The sequence below is a fragment of the Odontesthes bonariensis genome, chromosome 2 (genome assembly GCF_027942865.1).
Source record: "Odontesthes bonariensis isolate fOdoBon6 chromosome 2, fOdoBon6.hap1, whole genome shotgun sequence".
NCBI classification, from domain to species: Eukaryota; Metazoa; Chordata; class Actinopteri; order Atheriniformes; family Atherinopsidae; genus Odontesthes; species Odontesthes bonariensis.
Genome location: NC_134507.1, coordinates 19,971,396 through 19,997,539, shown reverse-complemented (window position 1 = coordinate 19,997,539; position 26,144 = coordinate 19,971,396). Strand labels below are relative to the sequence as shown.

The 26,144-nt window shown below is 37.3% G+C and overlaps 1 protein-coding gene across 1 annotated transcript in view; it reads left to right on the top strand.

Moving 5' to 3' along the window:
* chrm3a (cholinergic receptor, muscarinic 3a) overlaps positions 1–26,144 on the top strand; it is an 86,053-nt gene that overhangs the window by 24,789 nt on the left and 35,120 nt on the right. Inside the window, exon 2 of the mRNA XM_075484819.1 lies at positions 4,232–4,346. The gene's annotated coding sequence lies outside the window, so the exon portion shown is untranslated. The remainder of the gene's footprint in view (positions 1–4,231; positions 4,347–26,144) is intronic.

Genomic DNA, 26,144 nt, shown 5'->3' with positions numbered 1-26,144 from the left:
ACTCAGTGATGCACAGAAACTCTTGCAAAGCCCTTCAAGACAGGTTATGTGATATCACAATAGGATGAAGTATTTGGTTGGTGGTTAAGATGATGCTTACTGGTTAATATCATTAACAGTAAACATTCTTCCAATTTTTGTGAATGTTAAAAGCTTTAGCCTCTTTTTTTTTTAATCATGCCTCAGCAGAACTTGCAGCGCTTGATTCAATCCAAGAATGGGTGCTTGACTCGTTTAACATAAAGCCCAGAATACATTAATCAAGGGAAGTTTTTAAGGGTCTGTGTAGTTCTTCCCAGAAGCTAGGATAAACAGTCAGTGAAAGAGGATATCAATGGATTTTCCTGACAGTAAATTCTATGAGCCTTGCTAGCAGATTTATACTGGACCCAAGCTGAGTGAGATAAGGGGCTCCATTTAGGAAGTAAAAAGATATGGGACTCTGTGAAAAGGTGTCATGAGATTTGCAGTGGTTTGTGTTTAATCTGCACAATCCAGTCTGTCATGTTGTAGTTGCTGCCACTCTGGTTTCTATGTGTACAACAGTGGCTGTGTGCTGCGATTGTTGGTTCCCGCTGTTGGTTTAGGAAGTACAGAATATCTCTTGAGCCCTTTTTAAACACGCTTATTAAGATCCTCATCAATCACTTAAAGTATTCTGTCATTCAGACCATTTAACTGTTACTGAGAGAGCTTCGGTTCTCATGCAATATTTGTCATCCATTCATCAGATTAGAAGGTACATCAAACTAAATATAATGAACAAGGCTGGAGTTTTATCACACAACATTCAATGTTGTCATGACATTTCTTATATTAGTCTGGCAAGCCTGCCATGGTTGTGTAAAATATTTTGATATAAGCAGTTGAGCAGTTTTTTTTTTGCCCATAAAAACGGGTATTAGCCTGAGTTCACTGTATTCACTACTGCATATTTACCATCCTCGAACAGTTACATGCAAATTTGAGTCAAGCTACGGTTACAGCTCGACTTGGTCTTTTAATTGGACTGCCATTCTTAGGATAGGGTAGGAGAATAGAGTTATTGACAGAAATAAGTCCAATGCTACATCACTGGGCTGTGTAAAAAAATTCTTCAAAGACCTTCAAGTCTGCTGCTTCTAATTTTCTCTGTGGCAGATCATCATATATGAAAGTATTACCAGATTTACTACAGAGATGTTGTCTTTATGTCACCTGAATGGTGATTTTTGTCTGATATTATAAGATCAGAGTTTTATTAGACAGGAGTGACAGTCTGAAAAAGCTTAAAGTAACTGCGAAGTACAGAACTCTAAAGTACATATTTGAGTCTGGTTGAGTAAATAACATGCAGCATTGTCTGGGTGTAGGCTTTAGTCCAGCTTTGAAAAGCTCAATTTAGCACGATTTTGGTCAGACAGGTATTTTAGAATTCCAGTTTTGGTTGGAATAACACAATATATTATTTTTTTTATGTGTCATGTCATGTTAACACGTTTAGTGTGTGTGACATACAATGAGGAGAGGCAGCTGCAGGACCACATGAGACTAAAACACAACAGAGCTGAATATTCTTTTGTAAGAAAACATGTCTGCACTGAATTAAATGATTGTAGGGAGAGTCAAAGAATAGCAAAGTTTACTTTTCATTTATTTTTTCTGTCTAGTAATATTTACCATATATAAGATGCATCTATACTTTTCTACATGCTTCTCCATTTTCTGTTACCACGTAAACATTTAACAATGGTCTCATGGCATCGGATATTGAGTGATTTAAAGTCTGTCAAACTATTCTGGATGTTGAAAACTAACACCATAGACTTTTGTTCATGCATCAATATGTGAGGATTTGGGAGTGGGTAACGGATGGCAGATCTTGTGCCAAATTTAGACCCATCCTCTACTTGTTTGAACCTATTTTTTAAAGTGTTTGCAGCCAGGCTTGTATGTGTTCAAAGTAATATCCAGACGTTAGTTGTACAGTTGCTGTTCCAACATTTCCGGAAACGTGGCAGGGGACATGAAGACATAGAGCCGACAACTTCAGTTGTCATCAGATTGATAGAAAATAATGCATGCCTGAAAGGGGCTGTAAAAGTCTTTTTTTGCAACACAAGAATAGGCCAGATGGTTCTTTTCACAAGGCACCAGCAAGTTTCACTACTGCATAATTCATACAGACTTATACCAGCTCTTTATATCAGTATATTCCTAGCTGCCTGAGTTTATTAGAATACCTTATTAATACTGTTCATACATCCCTATTCAAATGAGCTGCATCATGCTAATGTATCATCTGTTTAGAACAAGTAATACAGAGATGAAAGAGTATAGAATTGCTGTCTAAATTGAGAAACTAAATACAGAGATGAATTGTTATTACAATTTTTTTCTTGAAATCGATTACTCACTTACGTGTCGCCTTGACAAGCTGAGACAGTTCTCAAGTTTTAAAATCCCAGTGGTGCACATTAAAAGAGCTTGTAGTCACTGAGACTTTTGGAAAGTCTGAGCATACAAACTTAACAATTAATTTACAAATAGCTGATGCAAAAGAAATGAAATCCCCATTATGTTATATGTGTTTGTATTTGTAAGAATTGCGAGAACAATGAACATGACATGAGATATGTGCTGCTTCCCATCTCATAATACCACTAATTATACCTCTATAGCAGGGCATTGTAGCATTATTATGTGATTTACAACTCTGCCCAGGTGCACAGATGCATATAGTCACAATGTGACAATGTTTCTTTTCATATCCCACTCAGTTGCTTTTTGAAAATTAGCACTTCAAAGTTTTTCTCTCAGAATAATTTGGTGGGACACTAGAAACTAAAACTTATTTAATGACTTGACCTTTTACTTTAAACGAGTACCCAACGCGTGAACTGCGAGAAAAGTTGCTGTTACAGACTGGTAATGAGCTATTGTGCATGCATATTCTCTGACTGTAATTGGCATTTCATGTTATTGTGGGAAAAGTCTCATCATTATTTGGGTATTCATGTGAATTGAGGCTCAAATCAATCCTTGATACAGATTTAAAGTGGAAACTCAAAAATGGTAATTGTCTTGCTCAGTCCTTTTTATGGCTGACATGAGAGCACCCCTGCAGTCTCAGCTTAAGTTTGGGGCAGATAGGCCAAGCAAGGTCGTTGGTATTAGGATGAAGCACTCTTTCCTGTTGGGATGCCTTTTTTTAAATGCTACATGACAGTTGCTGATTTCTATTTAAATTATGTGTTTTTATATTTAGTCTCCGTGCAGTCAGCGAAAATGTCAGTCCTACTAAAAAAAGATGTAAAGAGAGTCATCTTTGCTCAGAAATGTCATGAAACCTCCCAATAGAAAAGAAATATTTCCTATTCTGACCTTTGAGGTGTAATTTGTATTTGTAACACGAAAAGGAGAGAAGAGTGCTCATTGTTTTATATGACTGGAAATGTGCGAGTTGTTTTAGTGTTAGCATCAAGCCACGATCTTGACTATCTTCTAATTTGTAACCCTTTTTCAGTAACCTACTGGAGCCAGCAATGACTTCCGTTTTAAATAAATGTATTTCCAGTCTGGGAACAGCTCCATTACCTCTGATTATTTTAAATGGCAAGCGCATTCTTTTGTAGTGCATTCATATTTGTCTCTCAAGCCTTGAAGAGCATTTTAATGAGCTCTCAAAAGGTCTCCTTCCTTAGCCCCTGGCTACATCCAGTTATGTGCAGCAGGCAACTCTACTAGACCCAGACTATATAAGGCATGAACACTTCCCTAGACATGAAGACATGCCATTCTTCCCTTTGACAGATATTATCCAGTGGGGAATGGTAGCCACATAACTTGAGTAGATCCTTGATTAAAACATATTGAATAAATAAAGCATAAAGATTAAAGACTTCAACAGAGCTGCGGATGTTAAGGTATATTACATAGAGCAATGTGAGCTATCTGGCTGTTAGACACGTGAAAAATAGACACTTGAGTTGCAGAGTGATGACTTTTGGCTTTATACTATGATGGAAAATGTATCATTTCTGGTGAGGAAGAGCAGCCATTATGGCTCATAGCAGATGTCTGAAGTGCGATTGTTCTTCCCACCTGTTGATGTTTGACCTTAAATTCAAATGCTGCAAAAGTCTGTTTGCTATATGTACTCCACTTCCTAATTTGGACACTTCTTTTTTAACACATTCTCTCCTTTCGTCTCCTTTTCCCTCTGCCTCCTTGTTCCCTGTCTGCCTCTCAGACGCCATGATCTTGCTGGAGGAGGATAATCATGCACCCCTAGTAGACAGCATGGACACCAAAAGGCACTCCGCTGAAAGGTGACCTCCAGACACCTCACCTCCCCAAAATGTTTGGTGAGTTAAGAGTGAGAGAATTCCTTGTATTCCCAGATGACACCATCTCTCCCCTCGACAGCTATCTGCAGCTCATTTCCTAATGTGCATGTTAGACATTTTAAATGGAGTCCTCTAAAACAGAAAACATTGTCTAATGTTGGCTTATAAAAAAAAGGGGATGTTCATTTGGGATTTGTGGTTCAATTTTTTCCACCTCCTTAAAGTATTACTTTGCTCATTACTGATTAAAAGGATTCTATAAGCAGAAATGCATTGTCTGAAATAATGGCGATTTTATTTTATACCTTTAAATTAGCACTTTGTATCCAAAGAAGCAGTTGTTTGCCAACCATACCTCTAAACTATGTCACACTGCCATGTTTATGCAGTAGCCCAGAAGGTACAAACCCGATGTTGGCATTTTGAGTTTTTCGGAAGGGTAGGATGAGAAAGTTGGTGTTAAATTGATTGCAATCTGCAATTAATCCCACAGGACATCACTAAATCTTACATTCTGAGTGTTGAATTGTTCCCCATTTGGCTTAAGTGGAGTTACTTTTTTTCTGTGAACTTAAGTCATGACGTAAATTGCTACTCATTATCATTCTCACATTAACATGTATTTTACATCCCATTTGAAACTTCATCAAATTTCTTGGTACATTAACCTCCTGTATAACATGCACCCCACATTGTTGTGTCTTTGTCACGGAAGCATCAGTGAATTTCTGTCTCTTCACAAAATGCAACCAGGCAGGAAAGTTAGCTTTGTTAGATCATAAAAACTGAGGACTCTGTATCCTGACAGGCTGTAGTTTGCACAGCCGCCGCAAACACTTTATTCTCAGTCATGAAAATAAGAAGCAAAAGAAGAAAAGGGCCAACCAAATAAATCCAACCTGCAAGTAAAACAAATCCCATATGTGACGTAATATGAGAGAAAAAAAAAGAAAAAGAAAGATGAACTCAGAGGGCACTTTCTTTTTGATTTCTGCATTTATGTCTCATGAAATACCTTAAACTGATCAGTTACGTCTGAAAAACCCACTTTCGAATTTTCATTTGATAGTAGAGTACAATCAACAAGTCACACTTTAAGTAAGGATGACATATTTTTTATCTAATGACCAAATATACTGGACTTTTCATGTGATGAAGCTTTAATAACATCATTGAGATTTGTACATTTGTAAAAGGCACTGTGAGAATGTGTAAAAAAGAAACGATATTGGGAAGTGATGATTTGTTAACTCGCTCCTCCTCTTTGTTGTCTGTGTTTTGTGACAAGTTTTACCACTCCTAGTCTTGAAGAAGAGACCACAAGGGTGTCTTAAACTCCATACACTTAATGATTTCATTTTCACATTGTGTGGAATGACACAGTTAGTCTGCTGAAATAAGCCAAAATTAAGAAAAGTCAGTTTCTAAATTCCCAACTTTCCTGTGGACTATCTTCACCTGTGGATAAATACAAATTAAGTGTTCTGATGTCTCTTTTTTGATCACAAAGATGGTTTTCACTGAAGTGTAAGACTTATAAGGATTTGTAAAACAAGAAATACTTAGTGATAATAAATGGTATGTTTTGGTCTTTTCTTCAGCTTTGTTTGGATATATTGAATATCACAAGAATGCTACTGGTGGAGGTACCCATGTGCAGTAACCATGAATCATGTTTGATTTTAATTTGGATGCACATTCCAGGCAGTTTGTCATTAGTTAGTTTAATGGTTGAGAACCATCTGCAAGTTATTACCTGTGGAAATGTAAATGCACACAAGACGGGCAAAAAAATAAACAGTGGAAATAATGATGATAATTATAGACTGACAACAATAATCACAATACCAAAACACTAGAGCTACTAGCCCCTCCTTTTACTTTTAGCAATAGTTTTGTTATATAACGATGCATAATGTGAAGAGGGGGCCCAGAAGAACAGAGACCCTGGGAAATGAAGGAGGCTTATGTGTGATTTGACTGAGACAAGAACACTTGAAATGTTAATGGCAAAATTTAAGTGTCACAAGGAGGGTGAACAGAACTGCTTCTGTTGCAACTCAAATGAATAAGTGTGCTGGAAACACAACTGGAGCTACTGGGATTTTGGTTTTATGGCCTTGAATTATTCTTCTGACCTTGCAGCATCCAATCCTAGTATTGCTTTGGTTTACTATTTAGTGTATTAATAATGACAACAGCACACAATTTGAACTATTGTAAATACACAGAGACCAAAAGTGGAAAACTGTATCTTTCAAAGAATATTTTATGTTTTTACACTATAGCTCTACTCATTTATCTCCTAACCTAAAACCTTCCTCCATTACACATGGATAGTAACCATAAATAAACAGATTTTGCATTCATTTTGAACATTAGTGAATAAAAATATTTGCTAATAATTAAAACTAGAAGTAATTAGGAAGTGATACAATTCAGCCTCTGAGTGTAACTTGCCTACAGATGATATGGTTCTTGTTTTGTGATAAAACTTTGCCTCCAAACTTCCTGTAAAGTTAGTAACTAGCTATGGGTGTAAACACCAGTGTAATGAAAATTAGTTCTTGTGCTTTTTTGATGATTGATGTCAGGCATTAAATTGAAAGTACAGAACCTCTGGTTATAATCATTGCAATCCCTGTAAATTAAACATGCAATAGAAACATTAGAATCTAGCAAACTGGCCAAAGGCAAGGCTCATTTGTCACTAGAGTTGTAGTACATAGGTACATTGTCAATGTCGACACAAAGTTCAGTGGGTTTATAGTTTGTCACCCAGCATATTTCTGATAGTGAGTACAGCAAATAAACTGGTTAAAAGCACTCAAGCACTGGCAGACTTCAGTACGCACACATTTAATTTGGGATTGTGGTGGCCAGAGGCACAGATATGGTTATACAAGAGATAATGACAAACACATTTGTGTATGTGTAGGCAGAGACACATTAACCATTTCTGTCACTTCATTACACTGGATACGATTACCTGTCTGAAATAATGTGTTTATCCTGATTTATTTGATCTTGTCTAATTTGTGCATTAGCATATAATTTTTTTTCATTTTAATGGACATTCGCTATGTTTTTTTGGTCTAAGGCTTTGAGGAATTTTGTTTGTCTGAAACTGATTATTGAAGACACACTGGAGAATTGTTTCTCAGTGGCTCATTAATACTCTAGAAGCACTGACACATGTTTAATTCAGTCTATTTTCTAGTTAGAAATTGTAATAGCTGCATGCTACCCAGTCTCATGTCAGAACATGTATGAGCTACGTTGGTTCACAAAACACTGCAGTTTCATGATAAAGGGTCAGAATGTGCAATTACAAAATTTTCCTCTCACTGTTCCCTAAAGGGATGCAGTTTAAGTTTTGTTCTGTCAGCATGTGATCATAAAATATCTCCATTATTGTTCTTATGTCATGATGTGGTGTCATTTTCAGTGTCTTATGGTTATGGGGAGGAATGAAGTGATGATGCAAGAAGCTAATCCACAAACCTTTATGCAAGAGATTGATAGTTCCAGACTCATCCTGCACAGCATTTTCCATAGTCCTTTCAGTTTCCTACTTCCTTCCCACATCTGATTCCTTACTTTTATACGGCACTTTCACCCATGTACATTTAAGGTTTGAAGTTAAAAGTTCATGATTAGGGTAAGAATTAATATACATGGTTAGATCTACTTGTAAAAAATGGTTAAAAAGTTACAAAAATCTACATGCTCATGTTTTACACATTTACTGTTCGTTGGTTGCAATTTCCTTCATGTGTCATGATTGTTGCCCTGCAGAATTTACAACTGTGGATCGTGACACTACGGCGTTTTGGGAATGGGGAAAGAAAGAAGATTTGCATTGCATTTTCTAACAATAAAATAATTTTTTGATTTTCCAACAGATTTCAGAAAATGCATCATTACATCCAGGAACTGTCTTATCCTCAGCAGAAACTAAGAAAACTAACCGCTATATAGTGACCTCAGCTTCACTTTACAGACCACTTTCAGACTATGAGTTAAATCGATAAGTTGCATTAATATATAGATTCAATTTGTTCACCTATTTCTTTTAGATAAACTAGTGTTTCAATCTGTGCTAGTGAATCTACATACAAAATCTTTTACAATTTATCACATTTTATCCTTTTTATCCTTTAGCTCATTTTCATAAAGCCATGGTTCTCTCTTAGTCATCATCTCTGTCCCATTTTTGCCGGTTATCTGTCAAACTGATGAGAACAAAAGGTGAATTATAGTGAGGAAACCAGTCCAGTGGGACTTCATTAGCCAGTTTGGCTCTTTATTATAATACTTCACAGATTATAAAAAACCTAGTTGGTATTCAGATGTAGTTCTCAGGAGCTTGTACTTGGAATTAACAAATAAACTTTGACTAAGATAAGAAATCTAAGTCTGTTATTACACATATGGATATAGACACAAATACACACTGAGTTCAATTTGCTGACGTCTTTGCTGTCCACACAATGTTGTAGAAACCTTAGGAGGTTTAGTCATTTTAAAAACATGGCAGTGTTTGTTTTCAGTGTCCATAAGATCTTTTCAGCTGTGCCAAATGGGTATTTTAGCTTGAATTTCTACTGAAGCATGTTTATGTGTTTTCTCATACTCTCTGAACCAAATTATGAGCCTATTCAACTGATTAGTTTCCACATTATTTCACATTACTTTACAGAAGCACAGCAGTGTGCTTAATGAACAAAAGTTAATTGTGTAAAAAAATATTTTGTTATGCTTATCCTTTTATTTATTGCTTGCTTTGCATTATAATTTTGATTAATCATTTTGGATTTCTTCAGACATAAACCCTTCAACATCGCCTTCAACAGTCCCGAACACTGAAGATCAAATACACTGTACTTTGATCAATAATGCTCTTTGCCGTCAGTTTGTAAATATCCTCATTGAAATCCTTGGCTGGGGTGATTTTCTTTTTTTTTGTGCAACTTTCTCCTTTCTAAACTTTCTGCCTTTTTTCTCAGAGCTTAATTGTTCTGACACTCAGTGGGCTACATTGCATAATGGATCAGATTTCGATCAGCAAATGTAGACCTGTTAGTGTTCACAGAAAAAACATGTCATGCTTGGACAGTTGGTAGGTTTGGGACATTTTCTTCGGAATAGTACACTTGTTTCAGTGTAAAATTCACACCATTAGTTACAGACTTATCATCAAGATGTTATAAAACTAATAGAGCAGACAGTTTTTGAATCTGCTCTAAAAACGTACCTGTAGGTCTTTTTTGCAATGGAAATAAATTTCGGCAAACTTTACATAATCTGTAGTCATAGTACTAATAGTTTAATGAAAAAGGTTAAGTTTGACAGCAACACACACTTCAGAAAATCTTGATGCAATGTCTTAAACTTGTGAATGTTCCGTCTTTTTCAGTCAGGTCTTTACAGTGTGCATCTGTTTATGCCATGCATATTAGCTGCTTCAGGGGACAATGGTGAACTTCAAGATCACACAGTATGGTTGCTGAGATGGAGGGGCCCTGTGGGTATGAAATGAGCCTCTGTGGATGGATTGAGGAAGTCATGGGTATTAAAGAAAGGAAAAGTACCATAGCAGGGATGGTGCAGAACCTCAGCCGTGACATTGTGTCTGATGACTTTTTATCCTGGAGTCAGGGCTTATATTTGTTGTTATGTCAAGAATAAAAGCTGTGTCATTCCACTAAAACATGCCATAGAAACTGTAGTGCGTTAGGATTTTTACCCTTTATTTGTTAAAAAAAATATAGACTGCATTCTTTCTTAACTGTTGTAGCTGGTGTAACCAATGTTTTTAGTATTTATAACTAATTTCTCCTGCTATTCCCCTGCGGTCTTTAGTCGTCCTGACTCATGCGCTGCAGTTTTAGGTTGGCACATAATATGGTCAACGTAATGAGTCTGATTTGATATTTCTCCATATTACCAAGTCTCATCCCTGCACTAAACAAACTCATCCACTGAATGCTTTGTCCAAAGGCAGCTTTGGCTCGACTTCCTGCCTCTGTCACTGTGTTTGCTCCACTGCAATCTTTCTTCATAATGATGGATTTCTCTGCTGCAGAAAGATTGCCATACACACAGCTCTAATCTTTTATACCTTTGCTGTATTTGACCTAATATTTTGAGGCCCTTTGTGGCCTGTGATCGAAAGCATATAAACTGTTTCCTCAACATTCTTTTGCTAAAGTTCAGGACAGTTTGTACAGTTTTACGTTCCTGGTACTCCATCACATCTATAAAATATTAAAGTACCAAGTCTCAGCTTTCATTTTGGTTTACATCCGTATTGAAAGAACTTTGAAACAACCCTATCATAACAGTTTTCAAGAAAAAGGTAGAGAGTAATGTAACTTTGTAAGTTTTTCTTTTGGGTGAAACTCCCATCTCTTTCTCATCACGAAATTCCCTACTTTTTTTTAATTCTTCCTATTCCAGTTGCCAGAACTCACAGTACAATACCTGCAGACAGTTTCCAGATGTAGCTTTTTAACTCTTGTCTTGTGGTGCAATTATATTTTTATGCAATGTTTTGATTTGAGCACTTCTTGAGTCAACCAATACATATGTTATTCTGCGGGCAGGCAATGCTTTACTGGAAACGGCACCAATGACCAATGCTTGCACATGTTTTCAATATTTAATGCATCCCGTACTATACTAGATACTCCAGGAATTTTAATGAGTACCTGCTATATTCTGGCCTTTTGAGTATAGTAGCCTTAGCTGTTACTTGTTAAAGTTGTCTTATACAATATGAAATATTTCTTGACGGCTTGATCATTTGGGAAGTAAAAGGAACAACAGTACACTACAGCTCTATCAAAACTACCCATGGTCTATTGTTTCTTTACATAACAGCATGATTAAATTAAGAGTGAATTACTGATTTCAACATTTGTTAAGGTCACAGAGCTTTAATACTTAAGATGACTAATATTATAGTCAGGATGCTTAAATTATATTTGTGATGAATGACTCAATCACACTTGAAGTGTTGTTTTAGCACAAAAATTATTGACTGGAACAAGGCAGTTCAATTTGTTACTGAACACAGACAGACAGAAAAAAAAAAGAGTTAGATTTCACTGTTAGGATTTAAATGGTATTATTTTCTAAATCTAAATCTAAATTTCATTCTGGTTATTAGTTGTATGAGTGAGCCTGTCTAGTTGCTTTGCCCCATCGCTTATGCATGAAATGTGTCTCTGAAATGACATTATTGTGATGGTTGTTACTATCTCCTCTATGCTGAATGCTGTATTTGCCCTGCCTCTTAATGCTTGATCAAGAATTACATTGCTGGTGCATCACTTCTAAATCTGCAAAACTGTCATGCAGGTGTAAGTGAGATAAACAGCAACTCATGAAGATTAGATTTAGTCACAGTAGCTGCCTATGGATGGCGGCTCAGACTGAAATATCTACATGACTATTTTGGTTTGCCATGAAATCTTTCACAGATATTAAATGTTACGAACCGATTTACAGTGCACAAGTCTTTATTGTGGTTTAGTAAATAGATCTTTTTAATAAATGGAGGTTGGATGCGGCTGGAAGGTAAGTCTGGCAAGCAGAGCTTGTTCAGTTGAGTGCAGAGGAGATCGAGGCAGCCAGGGTGAATGGAGTGAGTGGCTGAAGGAGGATTGGCATGGAGCTAAAAGCGTGACAGGTTGGTGGAGCAGCTTGGCAAACTGAGGAGTGAGACTGTGGAGCTGTATGAGCCAGGCAGGATGTAGACATGGTGAGGATCTGAATCACAGGAGAAGATGAGGGACTACAGAAAGAGTCAGAGAACAAACATAACCTATACTGAGCTATGAGCTGAAAGTGTGTATCACATTCGTGAATTGACAGATCTGGCTTGAAGTTATGCAGTGGCCTAATAAGTTGATGATTCAGGTGTGCAGGACGGATTGCTAGAGAAACAGGAAAGGGGCGTCATTCTTAGACAATTTTTACATTGCATTTACTCATCAGACAGATGCTTTAACCAATGTGATGTACAAGTGAAAAACAACTTTCAAGCCTCAGCTCAGTAAGGGAACCTGGTGTAGGCATTAATTACTAAACCTGCGTAAGAAAATGGAGACAAAGAGCAGAGAAAGAAGTCCAAAACGAGTGTTAAATGTATTAAGAGAGGAGGTGTTCTCAGAAACGATCACGGCTCAACTGATTCTTCAAAGAAGAGAGGGATGCCTCTGCTCTGTTGGTTTTGCTGTTTTTACACCAAAGTAGCATGTTTAAAGATGCATTGCCAGCTGTAGTGTACCGTAACGTACAGTACCGTAACTCCCACTCCCTCCAAGGTGACAAGCCTATAAAGTACAACAACATAAAGGATTTTATTCTGTGCTGCAGGCTGTGGTGAACTCCTTTCTGACCATCTCAACTTCTGAGATAATTAGGCTAGCTAATTATTTTTGACTGGACTCTGGAAGTCAGCCCCACATATCAGGATTGAGAGTAAGCTCTTATCTGTCTTGTCTCCTTTTGTCCATGTGTTCTTGCTATTAGTTTTAGAGCCTCCAAGTGAGACATTGCACTCAGTAAAAGTATGTTTCTGTATAGAAAAAGCCCTGCCTACTATTGTAGGCCAGAATGCAACACCCGAGTGATGATTAGTGTATGCACCAGGATTTTTTGTTCCCAGCAATGCTGATTGGCACCAGAGCTGATAAATACCTGCAACCACTGCAGTGTTTTAACACACGACTAAGTGCTGATGACACACTTTCCCATTGCACTCAAAACCCTTCTGTTAGCAGGTGTTAGTGAGTTTTTGACCAGTGAAAAACGACTGTATTGGAAACTCATTTCGCTATTGTGGAAAGAGAACAACATTGAGTGGGAGCATAAGCCTATATGATTGTTTAAGGCAGCCATGGGTGGACGGTAGAGATAAATTACTCGTGGAGTAACATGCACCCTTGTTGGTTCAAAAAACATCAAACAAGCCACCATATTCTGGACCTTCTGTGATGTTTTACTCAGATGCTTCGAGTACTCTGAGTGATGCTTGAGAGCAGTTGAAGGCTACCAGGGACCTAGAACTGTGTGGAATACTGAGCCAGATATGGTCTGATTTCTGATTTGTTAAAAGCAAAGTAACATGACTGAGAGGCAGATAAGATCAGTTAGTTATGGTATCCAGGTTTTTCACAATGCACACATACACACAAACACAAAGAGAAAAAACTTGGCAACGGAAACAACTGAGAAAACAGTAAGTATGAGGTAAAGCCAAAATAATGAAGTTCATGGTCTCAAGAGAATGAATCTTGCTGCCTTGATAGATTATTCTGACTTTTACCTTTAATGGTCACATTTTAGGTTTTTATTTAACACTAGAACTACCACGGAGGGGTCAATTGACCTTTTTTTTTTTATACCTAAAAGACCCACAAGAGGGTCATTTGACCCTTTGGACCCCCTGCGGACACTCCTTTTGTTGTGGAAATGTGGGTTGAGTGCTGTATCTCTGCATCTTCGTTCCTTGGAGAGGAGCTTCTTTCACCACAAAATTCTTGAGGGAAATGAAGCAGTAGTCCACATGCACTGGTATTTATCCATCTAACAATTGCGATAGATAACCAATTGGGATAGATCAGCAAGGTACATTCATTTGAAAATTGTACTAAATGTAAGCTGATTGTGTTAACTGTAGGATACTTGTACATAGCCATTTGCAAGGATGTACTAAATGATTGAGACATGTACAAAAGCATTTGAAATTTGATGAAAGCAATGATAAATGCCATTCTGTTGTGAGGAACTGCAAATTAGTTTTGGGATTTGTCCATGTTTTGAGAATGACATCTCAGTTTCAAGAAATGAGCCAAACCAATGGAGAAAACCTGTAACACACTGTCCGCCAAACTGTGCTATCTGTCTTTGCTGCTGATATCTTCATGCAAGTTGCTATTTACCTGTGGTGATTTTGGAGGCTGACAGCCCTTGGGAAGAAGCTGTCTGTCCCTGTTTGTCTTGGCTGTTACCACTGTAAGGTGTGACCCCCTCACCCCTCACCCCACACACGGCCCCTAACAGCCTCATTACCATAACAAAATGAGTGATTAGTGTATTCGGTAAAAGCCGCCGGGTCAAATGACCCCTCTCTGGTACTTCTAGGTAGGCAGAAAAATCCTGGTAGTTCTAGTGTCCATCCAGCTTTTGAAAACAATGCTATAAAATTTCAAGTATTTATATCCCCTCCTGGAAGACTTGGGATCAGTTCAGTGAGGCACCACAATCATGGTGACATTTGCATTTAGTTTTACTCTGTTTAAGCGCAATGTCAAGGAGCCGACAGCATGGCGGTAGATGCTTAGTATTGTCAAAGGAAATGTCACAATATATCCCTGAGCCCTTTGAGTAGAAGACAGGAGTTTACTTTAGGAGTTCTTATCTTTAGTATCTAGTGTCGAGCGAAACTGTGTATGCCACAGATACACAAATTAAATGGGAGGGCCTGCAACTTTGCACTTCAGTGAAATCTTCACATCCTCATAAATTCTGTGGTGATGAGTCTCATAAGGAAAACAAGCATGTTTAGGGCAGGCATGCTTCTCATATATCAAAATTTGAAATTCTTCCAGCTTCTCTCAAATTACTCATCAAATGACAGTAACACTTGAAGTAGAAGTTTGAAAAAGACCGATTCTCCTTATTTTATCTTTTGAACTTCTGTCTTAGCATTTTAGTTAATAGGTTTTCACAACCCCTCAGGAATTTTTTCCTTTTTAAAGTCTGTGATTGAAATCAAGGCATGCGTCACAATGGTGTGATCAAGAACAGTGGATCATTATGATGACAAAATATTACAGCTTCCACATTCGCAAAGCTGCTGATAGGCAGTAAAGAATAGAGACTTCTGAGCAGAGGATTCAGTTATGACTAACAGTCATACTCTTAGGTGTTTTATTCACAAATGTTTTTGTGAGACAGCCAAAGCAAACACAGGGAGCTCTATCTCTTTGACATATAAGATTGAGAGTCAGAGTCACTGAAGCAACTTCCTTATTAGAGCTTTTGACTCATCTTTTGTTCAGCATCTCTGTGAGGGACCTGCAGCATTTTTGCATACTGTGAAATTGTTATTGAGCTGAAAGTCACAGAATGTACAATATGTCCTCTTTATCACAAAATGTCTGCTCATTTATTTTCTGTCATCGTCTCTTCGTAGGTGATCCTCTTCTGTCTTACTTGTGCACCCATCCCTCTTCTTCGTTTTTCCCTCTAACTCTCCCTTCATTTCTCATTCACTGTATGTGGGATGTCATTGAGAAACAAGTCCTGATGTGACTCGTTGTGGAAAGCATAATTTGCAGATATGGCTCCTGTTTGATGAAAACTGCTTAGAAAATAAGGGGACATCTGTCCTTGGTATCCTTTCTCTGCTCTTGCTCTGAAGTAACATGTACCCTGTATTTATTGGCAATAAGAAGTATCCTCCAACGAAACTGTGCAATTCCCTTTTCCCTTTACAGGACAGAGAAGAACATGTTTATATATAGTGTGATAAATGCAGATTGTTACTTTTATCTTCAATGTTGTGTTGGCCTTTACATTTTCATACAAAAGGGGGCATTCAGTTGATCAAGAGCCTGTATTTTATCTTACACCTAACAACTCTCTTTCCGTTCCCAAACCACTCTTCCAAGGTTAGGAGTCAAGGTGTCTGAAGGTCTAAATTGATGATTCTGGCTTTAATTAGTATAGCCTGTTTTAGTGATATTAGTAATTCTTTACAGGCTATGCTAATCTGTGCCAGAATCAGCAATGCAAATGGATGGATGCATTTCTCCATGACTCGAATCCAGATAGTTTTCTTGCACTGGTGTAATTCCCTCTAACTTATTTTTTATTGAATGCTTTTTTTTGAAGGGAAAGGTTCGAAAAGATGGCTGAGAAAAAAAAAAGAAAGAAAAAAAGCTCCTCAAGATGGATGGTTGTTGACACAGGCTTTCTCTCAAAGTATATGTCTCCTGTCAAGATATAATTTGTAATAACCAGAATGAAAAAATACCTGGTGGCCTATTTGTCTTATGTGCTGCAATCAAGTGGCCTTTACTAAGACTGATGGCCAAATACCTGATGAGTGTAAATGTCAAAGATGATGTCAGTATCTCAACCTCACTGTTGGAAAAGGTGAATCATTGGTGTGAAAAACTATACATAACACTAGCTTCATAGTTACTATCACATTCTCTTGGTGTTATTTCAATTAACCTGGTATGTAAGAAGTGTCTAACCTGTAGACACTTAATTAAACAGCATGCCAGGCCTTTGAAAAAGCCATTATCACTGCAGGATCTCATTTGACCTCTATAATGATCAATGTATAATTCTGTGTCTATTCATGAATTCACATTCGAGGAGCACAGTCTCTATGGAAAGCTTGATTGAGCTTTACTCTATCAAATCACCCTCTTTTTTTAATTTTTTATTTCATTTGCTGTTTTAGAGTTGTTGTGACTGTTTAATTTGGTAAAACTTGGCTTGTGTCATGGCTAGCCTTTGATTAATTAGAATTGTGTCTCACAGAAGTTGTGAAATTAGCTTAATCTCTTAACACTTTAAGTGGTGAAGGTGCATAATATTTTTAGATTACATGGAAAGTAATGAGCTTCTCCTCCACTGACTTGGCTAACAGCTTCATGAGAAAAAACACATGAACCCATTTCCACACACATTCATACAGCACCTCTATTCTACACACTGATAGCGCACTCCAATCACACAAACTGGGTATGCTTGGCATCAAACTACTGCTTTAACTCCTGAGCCACTCTCAGTGTTGAAACCACCTTTTCTTCTGTTGTGTCGTCATCAAAAAAGCAGTGATTTAGTTTTTTTGTTGTCTAAAAAGAACAGAGAAAAGTTTCATTTGGTTAGAGGACAGCAGACATTAAGTTCTGTCGTTGCTGCTCAGATTTTGTTTGACTTCCCCTTTGCCATATACTTCCCTCAGACTAACCCAGTATTTCTGATGCCTAAACCAAACCAAGCTGTTTTTTGCCCAAACCGTGTGAATTATAGAACTAAACTGAAAGTAGAAACTGCAAGCCAAATTATAAACAAACAGCAACTACAATTTAAAGTAACAATACATGAAAGTTTAAAGCATTTAACTGAGGGCTCTACTCAGGAACTGAAACACTGTTCTGTCCACAAGCTGAGTATTTGTGTCCACCACAACTAATCTGCTGTTTGATTTTCAATTTAGGAATGTATCTATGATGGCAGCATGCACATTCTTGTCTCCACCATTAATGTAGTGTTTTTACTTAGAGGTTTTTACATATTTTTGTGATATTTTAGTACCACAAAATGACAAACTGCCTTTCCTGCACTATATTCATATGGCAAAGACACTCCCAGATATCCAGAAAACAGTGAATGCATGTGTTGGGAAAAACAAGAAGAAAAGAAGTGGCGCATTGCACAAAATTGGTATGCGTACTTGTATGCCAGGTGTACTGGAGGAGCAAAAAAATGCCTGCTCATAGTGGTTTTTCTGCCCTCAATAGTTTGTGTATATATAACGTTTAAAATACCTGGGACTTTCATTCTATTTGTATTTGTATATATTCACGAGGAATTCAACTTTATGATCAGATAGTTATTATTACTGTCCTATTTAAAGATAGTCATAACAAACAAAATACTCTTAGGCTAGAATATTTCATGACTGAAATGTTTTAACAGCGGTAAAAGGTCTTCCCTTTGTTTGAGGTATCTGCTACAAGCTCAGAGCGTTTGAGTAACATTAACATACAGGTAAAGTCCTGTAAACCAGGACTCTGAGGGGCTGCCATTCTGCTGTGGCCTTTGATTGGCAGGGGAGCAAATGGCACCAGCATCTGGAGGCACTCTGATCAGACTGTGATGAAAAAAAAAAAAAATCACACACACAGGCACACTAACCAGCACAGGAACATGCGAACACTCTTGGACTCACACATACACAGAGTGCAGCTAGAATCACACTCAACCCTCAAGCCCTCTTAGCTTTGTCTGACTGAGCAGGGATATCAATCCACCTGTGTAGGCTTCACTTTGAAGCAGCAGAGAGTTAATAACATAATCACCCCATGAGTTTTTCTCATACACAAACTATAAAGCTTTATGTTTTAAGTAATTTCCCATTAGAGATTATTTAGTTTTGCGAGGGGATGTGATGAAGTTGTACAGTCTCTCTGTCCCTATCTTCATCGAAAAAAAATTTACTTTGAAAATTGCAACAGGGTTGCGACTAAGGGGTAATTGATTTTGGTAGATTAGTTAGTTGCCCGCTGCGTCATGCACTTTACATCTATATTGATTAATCATCTTGTCTTTCTGGCTAACAGCACTTAACTTGCATGTTTAAGATTCCATCCGTCTTGTCCAATTTCGTTTAAAACCCGAGTGTGGCTGCTTGGATCAGACTCTACAGAAAGCCAATGATTACATTACTCTTTCTCCTTTGCATCAACTTGAACTCCATGAAGTTAATGCTGCCAATTATCTATTCCCCAGTCCTGCTTTTATCCCTGACATTGTTTTGTCTCTTCAGTTGTCTCAGTCAAAATATTGTTTTAATTTTTACGGATATTTGTCATTTGTGGAAGAAGTTTTCAGGTCCTTTAGTTAATATGAACATTTTTAATTATTTTAGGCATTTTGCTTTTTCAGAAACATTTCTACCTCATTAATGTGTGTGTTGCATTTTAAGAATGTATATGTTTAAGGTGTTCTACTGAATACATGTTTGGGGGGTTAATCTACACGAACTTATCGCACTATATGTGTATTGTTGTTGTACTTTTAGGATAAGTTTTCAGCTATGTGACAACATATTTTCCAGCCCACCTACAAGACATTCAATGATTCATTTTTCTTGAGAGAATAAGATCATTTTTTCAGAAAAAAAAAAATTCACCACTTGTAAATGTACGGCTTTCTCTGGGTGGGGCATTAAAGACAAATGTGGAGAACAGTAAATATATAAATTTAGATTGCAGTGCGTAAAAAAGGATCACTTAAGTCAATTACATATATCTCTTGAATTTGTATCCAAGAATAGCACTTAATGTACTTTATTGCCACTGGTAATTGTGTTAATCACCACACTTGTTCACTGTTTTATGTCAAGTGAAACAAGATTTCTGCTGTGTCCTGCAGATTCTCATTCTCAACTTGTCATGTCCACTGCCTGATCAAAAGCATCTTTTTTAAACACATGGGATACCCCAATGCACAGGGACCTGCTATTTCAGACTTAAATTTGACTTACAGTCTTTATGAGGACGATTCTTTAAAAATCTTACTCACTTCAGAGGATACTAGGAGACTCTATTCAAGCGCATGGGTTGACATATGGATCGCATTAATTTATCTGTATTCAACGCTGGACAAACATCATCCTAGCGGATTTATAGGCTTGTAAATATATGGTCATATATAACTTAGGTTTATTCATCTCATCTACTAGCTGACCTTTTTACAAAAAATGCTGTCCAAACTTTGAAATTACATCTTTTCCTACTCAAAATAACTTGTTTTAGCTACCATATATTACCATAGTGCTTGTCATGTGTTCACAAGTTGACACAGAATCTTTGCACCTGTTGAAGCTGCCTTCTATTTCTGGCGCAGAGGCACTCAAATGTACATACACAGAAAAATTAACAGTAAAGTTATCACTTTATTTTTACTTACTTTGCTTTGCTAATGTACTATCAGGGTGTATGGGTGGAAGGGTGGACACGGATGCGGACTTCAAAAATAAGGAAGATTTATTAATTCAAAAACAGAAAAGTCAAAACAAAGCGCGGCTGAGCCGGATTACCAAAACTAAACTGTGACAAAACAAAAACTTGACTATGAAAACCAAAAGACTTAGCTTGACATGACATGGAATAAATACTTAGTTTTTCTGGCTTCGTGGCACATGGATGGAACAAACAACAACAACAAAGATCCGGCAAAACTGACAGGGGAGGCAGGAAACTAAATAGGGAGTGAGAGTGATTGGGGAGTGAGTGCAGCTGAGGGAAAAAACACAGGTGAAGTGAGTGAACTAATAAACACAGTGCAGGGAAACTAAGGCATGACAAAAAACTAAAGATGGACTGAAAACAAAAGCATAACCTAAACATGAAAATTAAAAACAAGAGTCTCTGGGCGTGACATGTACTACTTTACACTAAACTTTTTTGGTTTCAAAAAGGAAAACATCATGGTTAGCGCTTGAAAAAGATAATAGTATAAAATATTTTCCACATGGTCTTATTGATGCATCCAGTGACTTTTATGTAACCAATTCAGGAAATCCTGCTCCTGACCAACTGTCGGTATGTGACAATTTGGAAGTAAGAACAGGTTTGTGTATGGCAGGATCAAAGTATTGGCTTTTTATTTATTTATTTTTTTTTTTTTTTACCAAAAACTTCTTTCTCAGTTTTATCACAGGTAATTTGCCAGTATGTGATAATGTCCTTTTCAACCTTGCTGACAAAATCCCAGCTGAATCTTATCCATCTGTAGACAGAAAGAGTAAAATGCAGATCACCTGTCTGTGTTATATACCAGAGCTCCAGGCTCTTCTATTTAGCAAAGTCATTCAAGTCAGTACCTCTCTGTCTCCCAACTGTATGCATGGAAAATGTTGTCTCTGAGCAGCTATAAGCTCTTCAGCTGCTTTGAGGTAACTGCTATGAATGTGGGTGCATAGGCAACAGCATATGCTGGGTATCTTTCCCTCTGTCTGCAAACAGCGATAAAGGACACAGAGGGAGAATTTCTCTGTTTTTCATCACAGCCTGAAGAAAAATGGGAAAAAAAGAAAAGAATAGTAATTTCACTTTACACTTTTCATTTGCATAGAAGAGACGATACCAGTAAATGCCAGTAAAAAACTGGCAAGTTAAGATATTCTGGATGGAAGGCCCAGGTTCGATATTTTTAAAAACTTACTCCTTAGGGTTTAGTTGTCTATATTTATGTATTATATTTTTAATTAAATTTGTAAATCAGAGTTTCCAAGGAATCTCTGCCCTGATTCAGACAATGACAGTTTTAAAACTGATGCAGTAGTGTTGTGGAAATGTGGGATTTTATCATTCTATTCATATATTTTCTTTAATATTTCGAATTTCTGAGGAGTTTTAAGAGTCTAAACTTGGAGTGATTAAAGAAGCAGAACATTCTTAAAACAATGACTTCGCTTTTAGCATCACTGCGACTCAACTTTTTTTTGGTATTGTTATGTACTATGTCAACAGTATGGTTGAAGTGCTTATTGAAGTAGCCAACCAACAATTTAACATAGTTTTTCAAACATATCTTCGCAAATGTCAACTATATATTACCAAATTACAACTGTCTTTGACTATTTTTGCATAATAAAATAAAAATTGATAATGGTTCTGAAAGAAAATGTTCATTCATTTCTAAACCATTTTATTTTTAAGTCTAATCAATCAGAACTTGTCCATTAGCAAAGCTAAACACTTGCCAGTGTGATTTGTGTAGTGCAATTGTACTCATGGTCATTTCCTCAGGGAATTATCTGAGCCAAGAAAACCACCTGTCCTGCAATTAATGACTCTCCATTGATTCAACACATTCCTGTTTGGCAGGAAAAGAAGAAGTCTCTCTTAAGGGTTGTTCTTCCCTCACAATCTCATGCTGGTCACAGAACTATTTATCTTGGTGCTTTTTGTTAAAATTAATCTCTTGGGTCATGATTAGTAGAATTTCATCAATATATTAACATTAATAAGCCTCAAATCAAGTCCACCCAGCATTTAAAGTGCAAACAAGGTCTGTGATTTATTTGTAAAACCATGCCTGTTAAAGTGAACTTTTTCCTAGTCAAAAACACCTGCTTTTCAGCATTTTAAAACACCCAGTAAGACAGGTCAGTTCAAAATTGCTGATGTTTGAATATTCTTGATCAGTTCAAAGTACTATAAATAATCATCAACAATCATCAATGACAGTTCCATTTTACTGGTGGATTATAACTAATTTAGAATCACTTGTACTCTGATTTGATATCTAAGATAATTGCGATACTTTAGATAGTTCTCATCCCAGTCGATCCCAGTAGAAGGCTAAGACCAGTCTGACATGTCCTATGATACTTTAATAAATAGCAGCAGGTGAAAGGAAAGATCTTAATCCTCTGCCAGTGCTAATTCCCTCCCACTCGCTGTGCCTCTATGTTCTCCGATATCTTCCTCCTCTCTTCCTTTACATTACATATTGTACATGATGTGAAGTCTGAAATAACCTTACACACACACTTGCATCCACAATCGCAAATTCACAGAGCTGGTAGATAGCACAACAAGCCTTCCATCAGCATTATGGGGCGTGAAGAGTGTGCCATTGGTTAGAATCTTACTCCAAAGGACACACCACTGTGAGCCAGAGGAGAATGCAACTGAGAGGACGGTACGGACTTCTGAAAGGATGAAAAGTAATACAGGAGGAAGGTTGAGTTTGAGTTGAGATTTGAGTACCATGCAATTCAATTAAAAAACTTTCCAAAGTTATATTTTCCCTGAATGAACCCCAAATAGGTTTTCCTCCATTCTGTAACCTTTGTGATTGTCTCGCTCTGCAGAATGTGAGAGGATAAGATTTCATTAATCTCATGCAGATATGAAATGTAAGGAATAAGGGATGTAACATCATGCTTTTATACAATTTTTTTTTTTTTCCACAGATGTTATTCTGCATTTCACAATATGTCACTGCATTACCCAAACCTTTACTTGAAACTTGCACTTTTACTGCCTTATGTATTTTCTCAATTTAGTGCATTTGTCATATTTTATCTTATCCACATAATAGAATCAGTTCTGGAGAATTCAGAAGCCTAAATCTGTTGAGTACATCTTTTAGGATGGATGAAAATCTGTGTTGCAGTTGAGAGGAACAATGACTCACATTTAATTGTATATACACTTAAGCTTATCTGCTAAGTTTCCTTAGTTTCTCTGCACTTTAGGAAATGAAAGTTTGGTTAATTATGTTGTATTGTGTGTGAACAGAAAGTCGGAGTTTGCCCCATTTCTGTAATTTGCTCACCTTTTGCACATTTTATTTTTTAAGGGTAATGAGTGTTTTGCTATTTGTAGATACAGATGAAAGCTCTAATGTGGTAGATTATGACCGGTTGTATGTAGGTAAGAAAATTTGCCTCCTTATGAAGCCTACATTAACAAAGAACATTCACTCTTATTATTTACAACTGTTAATGACACAACTCACTTGGATTTTTGTCTTGATATTTTATCTTTCCAGATTGTAGTGGTTTGCTTTTGCATTTACGTCTCCTTTGCTGCAGTATGCAAAGGAGTTTGCAAAATCTCAAACCAAAGGGGTGTGGAAAATCTCCTTTGCAGCTACACTCTTTTGCAGCAATAAATAATGTTGTTTGTGAAGCTGAATCTGCTACTGATGAAGACAAAAGCGGAGACAAAGAGCTCTGATCTGACGGGAATTCTAAAAGACACCTCGGTGTGTAGCCATTGACTGGGAGATATCCCAGTGACATGGTGTTAATGACTTGACTCAAGCCTCAGGGCACCAAATGATCCATGCTCATGAATTTGTCCTTGTGAAGGCACAGGACGTAGGACCATGAGTGTCAAACATGTTGCTGTATTTAAGGCTCAGTCTGTGATAGAGTGGGATAATGAAGATTTAATGAGTTGGTCAGAGATAGTCTGCCCTAACAGCAACTTCTAATGTCTGAAGTCAAATACACTTATTTCAACATCTTCATAGTTCATGTAGCGATGTGTTTGATTTTTTAAGAAGCAGATCAAGGCAGTACTGAAGTTGGACCTGATGATGGCAAAAGAAAAGTAAAGAGGAGGAGAGTGAGAATACAGCACTATTGGAGCTGTCTGCTATCCAAGTCACTGTTGCAAACTAATTAAGAAAGGGTAGGATTGACATGTGTTTTAGTCTTTCTCAGACAAAGCATTGTGGCATGATGAATAGAAGAAAATAGAATCCTATTTAATAGCTGCACATGTGCTGGATTTTATTGGACTTAATTGAGTTGCAGCTTGACATTAGTGCAGTATGACATGCCTGACAGGTCTGTTTCACCACCATAGTAACCTTCCCTCCATCTTCTCTCCCTCTAACTCTTAAGGTATTTTCTTTTCTTTCTCTAACATTTTACATAGTGCTGCCAGAATTCAAATGAGATTTAAATATCCAGAAATTAGACTTTTAAACTAATTGCTTGTGCTGTTAAGTTCTCCTGTCGTTATGTTTCAATACAAAATGATTTTGGCTACAATCAGTATACAGCCTTGTGGTCTGCACACACTGTGATTCATTTCACTGCAAGATCACTCTGTGCTAACATAATCACAGCACCAGGACAGTGGTTTATCCAACACCTCACCTAGTAGCCAAATATAGCAGACCATATGTTTGTCCACAAACTTAATACAGATCACAAGCACTGTTTAATATCACCCAATTCAATTCCCACGTGGGTAAGTGGAGGAGGCCATAAAATATGTTCTTACTCTCACTGGCCGGAAATCTGACTTCCAAATGTCTGCATGGATAATTTAAGGTTTGCAGCAATAAATGTCTCACATGGCAGTATTTCATTAGTCCAGGCTCTTGAGTTATAAAATGCTTTCTCGATTCCATTGTCTCACCTCCCACAGTAAGAACTCTATTTCATGCCTCACATGAAATGTTATCTAAGCCTGTCCCATGTGCCATAAATGCATATCCACCTCACACTGATTTCATTACAATAAATCAACAAAATCAGAGAAAAGAAGTGCTTTATAATGTGGCAGCCACCATCTGATAAACTGACCTGTTATGCTATAGATTGTCAGCACTGTAAGCAAAAAATAGAAGAGACACTATATGACCGTTCTTGTTCGAATAAGTGGTATATTTCTAAACAAGGTGCACATAGTCTTTGCATCTTTGCGTGAAATGACTAAAGAGAAATGACTAATTCTAGCTTTCCTAATGAATTCCCTCCTTTTTAAAATCCTCTATCTTGCTTCAGAACAGTCTAAATTTGAATTTGAAATGACACCATGCAATGGAGAATAGCTCACTTTTAGGGGGGAGTCTTCCCTGGTTGGCCTTGAATGACTGGGACTACTGAAACCTGGCACAGTGTGTTGTGATTTTCACTACTTAGCTGTCGCTCCCTCTAAGATATGAGCAACTAGTGAAGACAGCCAAAAAGTTTTCTGTCGCCGATGTGTCTGTAGGAAGGTGGATGTTACTCCGAGCTGCTAGTAAGCCTGTCTCCTTATTGGACAGCCTCCTGTTACTTGAAGAGGATGCTGCTGAATTTATTGGCATCTGCATTCTCTGTTAGACTCAGGCGATAGCAACAGTTGGAAGGCCTCATGGCTGTCATTCTTAATTTATTTTGTCTCTTCTAACCGTTTTGTGGTATTCATTGGAGAATAACAAAATGCCGTTTGCTTAAATGATGCTGCAAATGATGATTGACAAAGCGATTTAGACAGTTTATGTGATAAACCGTATTCATGTTGTACTTGTCCTGTTAGATTATTGCTTTTGCTTAAAGGTAGGGTAGGAGATCCTGGATTTTGAGTCCAGCGAAGCTGCATTTTGAAAATACACCGGTAAAAAGTCCCAACCCTTTTCTTCACTTTCCCCCTGAAGGCACGCCTCTAGAGTACATGAACGCGCACGAAGGTGCACGAGCGCTGTTCTGACAGCAAGCATCGATCGTTGCCGTATTTAGTATTTAGTATTTAGTATTTA